The sequence below is a fragment of the Limulus polyphemus genome, unplaced genomic scaffold, assembly GCF_000517525.1.
Source record: "Limulus polyphemus unplaced genomic scaffold, Limulus_polyphemus-2.1.2 Scaffold1217, whole genome shotgun sequence".
Lineage (NCBI taxonomy): Eukaryota > Metazoa > Arthropoda > Merostomata > Xiphosura > Limulidae > Limulus > Limulus polyphemus.
Genome location: NW_013666827.1, coordinates 267,044 through 273,735, shown reverse-complemented (window position 1 = coordinate 273,735; position 6,692 = coordinate 267,044).

Genomic DNA, 6,692 nt, shown 5'->3' with positions numbered 1-6,692 from the left:
CGAACGACTCAAGTGCTCGACTCAATCATCAATCTCTGACTGCAGTTCAATTACGCATTGTAGCCGTCACTTCTTGGCAGCTTATATATACAAGACTACCGCATATCTAGTAACCTCTCGAAAATATGACGTGTTACTATCGTCACGTGACCTTCGCTGTCGTAACAATATGAATAAATGTGCAATTTCAAAAAAGACTGCATGCTATTCAGTTTTGGTGAAAGTTGTTTGATGTGGAAGGTTTCTTTAATAGTAATTCCAGATCTGTGTTGGCCTTGCAAAGGGTATTGAAATTTGGTAAGTTAAGTTTATACCCTATTTCTTCACTTTGTTGGCGTATAGAAGAAGCACAGGGGATACTCAACTTTTCTGTGTTTTCATGGAGATTCCATTATGTTCATTGGCTCTAACTAGTCGATGGCGTTTGATTTTATAGTCTTCTTTTGAATTGCACATTTTTTTAATGTACTATATTTTTGTTCTTTACTCCTTTACTTCCTATGTTTTTAGCTTTCATTAAATTATCGTAATTGCAGCCTTGTATTTTAATACCATAAATAAACGACCTTATAACACCAAAATGTTGTTTTTCTTTAATTAGACACTCAAAGACTCACTTTACATAATGAGCATTATATTTAGTTATTTACTTAAAAATGATGAAATTCTTTTATTTTGCTCTGGATACTGGAGATGCAATCTGAATAATCTCGAAACGTTTATCTGTGTTCCGTTCTGTTGTAATAAACAATGTTGTTTATCTTAATTATCGTTATCCTTTATTGTGAAACTTCGAACACATCGATTAATAATACTTATATATATATTGCAATATGGAATATATATATATTATTGCTTTCAAAAAAGTCTATGATATTCTTTAATAGCAAGTCTTAAAACTGTTTTAATTGTGATGCATAGTTTTATCTGTAAATCATTTAAAGAAAAACGACGAAACGCATGGGCCGCCAGTGGGTCAACGGTAAGTTTGCGAACTCAGAACGCTAAAATCTGGTGTTCGATTCACCGTAGTGAACAGGGTTCAGATTAGATATTGTGCAGCACTGAGCTAAGCAAAAAAAATAAATACATCCACTTAACTAAAATTATTATTAGCTTTATTAATGTTTATAATATCCGTACCTTTTGAATTATTAGAGAAAATAAAACCAAAATTATCTGTAACAAATATTTTTATTTCTTACTTTTCAAGTTAATATGTCATGCAGTGTTGTATCCTAAAGAGTACATAATTCTTCTCGTGATTAATAGCATGCGCACGTTTTACTGACACCACAACAGTACAAGCTGCAACGTTAAGCGTCCTTTACGTGACGTCATTTTAGTGTCTACTGACTGACAGACATCAAACTACTGTATGATAGTGCGAATGGTTAAAACAGGTTACCCCTCCAGGCAGCCTTCGGCTTCCTTTCGGGGAAAATACTTCCTGTTCTTCCAAGTCCTAAAGAGACATTTTTTAAACAAATTATTGTCGATATTATATAATATATGTAATGTTAAGTTGATATTTTATTAAAGTTATCTTTCTACTGGTTGTATTATCTTGCTAACCCTAATATTTAAAGGATTTTTGTGATTGTGTAATTTCTCTTCTCCAGGCTGAAATTTTTGAAACTCGATTTTGATACAAGTTTTAGCTTGTCAAGACTCTGGTGGTTAAACTACACATTTTAGTACTATTGACATCGTCACATAAAAATTACGTACGTTTGTGTATTCCAACAAGATCTACGTTATAGTATATATATTACATCTTTATGGAAAACTCTTTCATCAAATGTATAAATGTCAATTATATTAAAGTGATATACTAATCTATATAACACCATCCCTCTCAGTGTGCATGCGCTTCCTTCTTCATCGATGGTCATTCCAATAGAGAAATAACGAAGCATTGCCTTACTTTGTCAGTGGGAAACAAAATATCACTGTCTTCCATTACAAAGTGTGTTCTACAATACAACACAATCTTTCTCATGAGAGACAGCATGTGACACCAAATGGGAATGACCCAAAACAACAGGCAGCTAGAGTATAAGGAGTTTAGCATAAGTTCTTACTCAACTTTATATTTCAAAGACTACATACACATATAAAAACATGCATATGTAAACAATTTTGAAAATTCTAGAACAACGTGAAATGCTCAACTTACTAAAGAAGATAAGAAACACTAAGTATGCTTTGTCACCAGACCATTACCCACATCCTTACACCACTGCAACAACACAAGGAAAGCAAAGTGTCTTATTTTGCTTTTTCCATAATTTCAGTGTTAGTACAAATAAAGGTGAAATGTGACTCATAAAGACCACGTCATATATTTCCATTCATTCTTTGTACTTTATGCACCCATGACGATTTGCTTTACTGTCTGCGTTTGTGATACTAAGCAATTTTCGGATTCTTTGTTGACTGCAATATGACAAATTTTATAAACACCCTTCACACGGTACAGTTGAAGATTTCAAATCCTGATTATTGTCATTAAATTAGTAAATTGGAACATGACGTGATACTTGTTGCACTTTTCAAACATGTCCAATCATCCTTTTTGTCGGTCTGTCACCAGTCTTTCATGTAACGACAATCCTGTTAGGTGGCTATTCACTATCACCCTCCTCTAAGAGTCAGATAAGTCATTGCTCTTATCACTTACCTAGTAGATAAGGCTATAACTGCAGGATTTCATCTGTGAAACTAAAATAATAACCTAACACACCGCATGATCGGTCTATTTTTATATGCCAGTGTTCTGCAAACGTGTGTGTGAGAGAGAGGAGGTCCTAATAAAGTAGCCAGCTGCTGTACCTATTCGGGTGAACTGTAATTCACTTTCCCTGCACGTTTTACAGTCTACTGTGTGTTTGCTTGTTTTGAATTTCACGCAAAGCTACATGAGGGCTATCTGCGCTAGCCGTCCCTAACTTAGCAGTGTAAGACAGTTAGTCATCACCACCAACTGCCAACTCTTGGGCTACTCTTTTACCAACGAATAGTGGGATTGACCGTCACTTATAATGCCCCCACAGCTGAAAGGGCAAACATGTTTGGTGTGACTGGGATTCAAACCCATGACCCGCAGAATGCGAGCCGAGCTCCCTAACCACCTGGCCATGCCAGGCCTCATCAACTGTGAGCAAACTTGGTATGTGTATACTACTGATAAATGGAAATTGACTAATTTTGAATACCCTAAATTATTAACGCGAATACTACAAATATATAATAAATTTTTGCTAATCCCAACCAATCCGAACTTCGGCAGATCTAGGTGAATTATCAAATTGTTCTTTTGAGCATAGGTATAATCAGCAGATTGACTATTTTTTGTGTGATAATTTTCATTAGTCTTTATAATTCTAAAACTGGTGAATTTCAACTTCTCCAATTTCCAGTTATATTACGAAAGCTAGTTGTTTTACTTTTCTGTGGTGTCCTCTGGTGGACACTATAAGAACTTTATATTTACACAGTTGCACAATTTTTTAGCAGCAACTAGTTTGCCTCCTGGAGACTCAACGGTAGGCTTCTGAGATTATAACGCTAAAAATCAAGATTTGATACCCGCAGTAGACATATCACAGATGACATATGCAACTTTACACTCAAATACAAAACAAACAAACAAGAAATCACAAGTAAATGTAAACAACAATAACAAAAGTTTCATACATATATCTTACCAAAAACAAAATCGGTATTGGGATGTCACTAACAAACTATTTAAGGCAGCTAGTTTACACCAATTACCGCCAAACTAAATAGTGGTATCTGGCCATCACTCTTATAACACAACCACATCCCCAAAGTGACCCTAATATCTACGGACAGACATGCTACCCACACATTACTGTTACCACATATCTACTTTTTTATTCTCGACATTGTTATTTCGGTCTAGTACACTCCCCACCTCTTCCACCCAGGCCAAGCGCACAAGCCTAATAAAATGATTAAACAATTAATAACTTATTCAACAACCCTACTCTTCCAGCGTTTGACGAGCACCTGTGTAACGCACACTAAACACGCCTAACTGTAAACGATCATTTCAAAATATATCCCATAATGCCAAAAGTAAACAATCTTTCTTAACCTTATTCTTGAATCTTTAATATTGTGATTTTAAACAAATGTCAGGTCTTGAGTTATTGTGTATTTTTCCCGTTTTGTTGTCCATACATTTCATTTTATACTTTCAATACATAGACTAACGACAATATTAGGTTATACTTCTGTTGCTAAGTAAAATGACATAAAAGCCATCGTTGGATCGCAGTGTTACCAAAAACGCACCGACTTTTCCATATACTAAAAGTTGTTATTGTTGAATATACAAGATTGTTTAGTATAGGCGTTATTATTTAATTTATTTTGCGAGTTAATATTTAATGATTATTTAGTTTCACAACAAGTGTGTTAAAAGTTAATCATATTAAATGTGGTAGTTATGACAAGTTTGGTTGCGTAACTCGGTGAGAGTAGAACATTGTATGTGTGGTTCAATTGTTGTAGTATTGTTGACAAGTTACTTGAATCTTCGGTATTTTTCTCGTTACCTTAACTGAGTATTGTTACATTATAGCCCCGCTCGTGTAGTTTGTCGAATATTCAAGGCCTCAGTGAACAAAATATAAACATAGGCGACCAAGCGAGCGCAAGTGAAGTGAAGTAAAGCAAAGAGACAACTGCAGTTCAATAAGAAAATTAATTAGCGAAAGAAAACGTGAAGTTAGCCGGCATGCGAGTGATTAGCCATAAGGGGTGATATTTTAAAGCGAGTTTCACAGTTTAATAGAGATAAGGAGAATAATTTGTCTTGTAAAAGGATGTTCTGAAGTAACTGAACCCGTATGTGTAGACTTTGACAAAAAGGAGACATTATTTAAGGTTCAGGATACAACTGTGGTAACCCACAGAGTAAGGTAAGTGAATTACTCACCGATAAGAATAGAGAAAAATAATTCGTCTTGTTAATTGGATTCTTAAGTAATTGAATCAGCCTAAGTGGACTTTTGACAAGAAAAGAATTGTTTAGAGTTTTAGATACAACTGTGATATCCTATAGCGTAGAGTATTTTTGTACATACGTTTCACTTGTTTTGAATATATTATGTAAGACAAGTGGATTGTGTGCTGTCCATTTATTGTTCGAATTTATCGCAGTCATCTACTGTAAAAGAATCCTTAGCCCATATATACATAAAACTCCAGTTTAATTTGACTTCATGAATCATCTTACTTTTGACTGCCTACCTCGACTGAACTTTTCGGACTGTTTGTTAGTCGAGCTTGATTTCGCAAAATTTATTTATTTCAGTAAGCTATGAAATGTGAGGTTAGAGTATACTATTGGGTGGGGTGGTAGTATCTGCCCTGTCATTTTTGACGGGCTATATGCTAGTAATTATAATAGTTTCCAAAGAGGAAGAGAAAGACCCACACCTACATACTCAATAATGGACTAGTAAGCTAAGAAATGTAATAAAAAACTCGATCATCGTAAGATATCACTTTCTAGTTGCCTGACAAGAATAATAATAAAAAAACAGATGAAAAGTGGTGTTCAGAACATGTTAAAGCATAAAAAACTAAAAGGAATCACAGACATTTTAATGAGTTACAATATATTCAGAACCATACAAAAGCACTTCTAAAGTTTTATGAGATCAGGGTTATGAAGAAAACATAGCTGGGAATCTTTTGGGCTTACAAACCACCCTTCAGGCCTCTCTCGAAGTGGTTCACGATAAAGCTGATATTAAAACTGATGTGATGTGTATATGTCAGTATGTCTACGGTATTTCTACTGAAGCCATTAAATTATTGCCCTCAGTAACAAACCTCTATACAGAAGAATTTAAGTCACACAAGAAAGCATTTGAACAGATACAAAATTGGCTGCAAAACCTTGGCTTTTAATTCAAGACAAAAAATGAAAGGCTAGAAAAAGAAACTGATATTACCCAATGCACAGCTTTAATATCAACTCAGCTAATGATGCAAGTTACACCAAATCTGAAAAACACTAGCCCTGAAACAATTTCTTGCATTCAGTAACAGAAGACCTGTCATGTACCAAATTTCAAATAAAATAACATCAGAAACCGTAACTGTCACTGTCTGAATTTATTCACAGTTTAAATAAAACAACTTTTCAAGAAAACAGAAAGGTAGAAGTGTTTTTCTTATAGCAAAGCCATATCTGCTGTGTCCACCATGGGAAATCGAACCCCTGATTTTAGCATTGTAAATCCGAAGGCTTACTGCCATCCCATCGAGGGACTAAAGGTAAAAGAGCTAAAGACATAGGCTAATGAATATTCAAAACTGTTAAGTCAAATTTCTCAAAGCCTGATCAAAACAAAAGCTGGAGAAAAAAATGCAATGGATCAGGAACACTTAAAATTTACATAAAGTAAAACCAATATTGTGGACTGAAAACTTGTCGATTGAAACCGAAAATAGTTAAATTAACATACATAAAATATATAAGTTATAAACTGTGGAAAAGCCAAATGACAATTTATATCAAAAAGTTTGTTATATGATATTACATTTACTAGTGTACAGAAAAAAATGCAAGTAAATAAAAATTTCTTTGTACACCACAAAGTATCTGCCATTAGCTTTGTTTGTGAATGTTAAAAAATATTCATCAATGA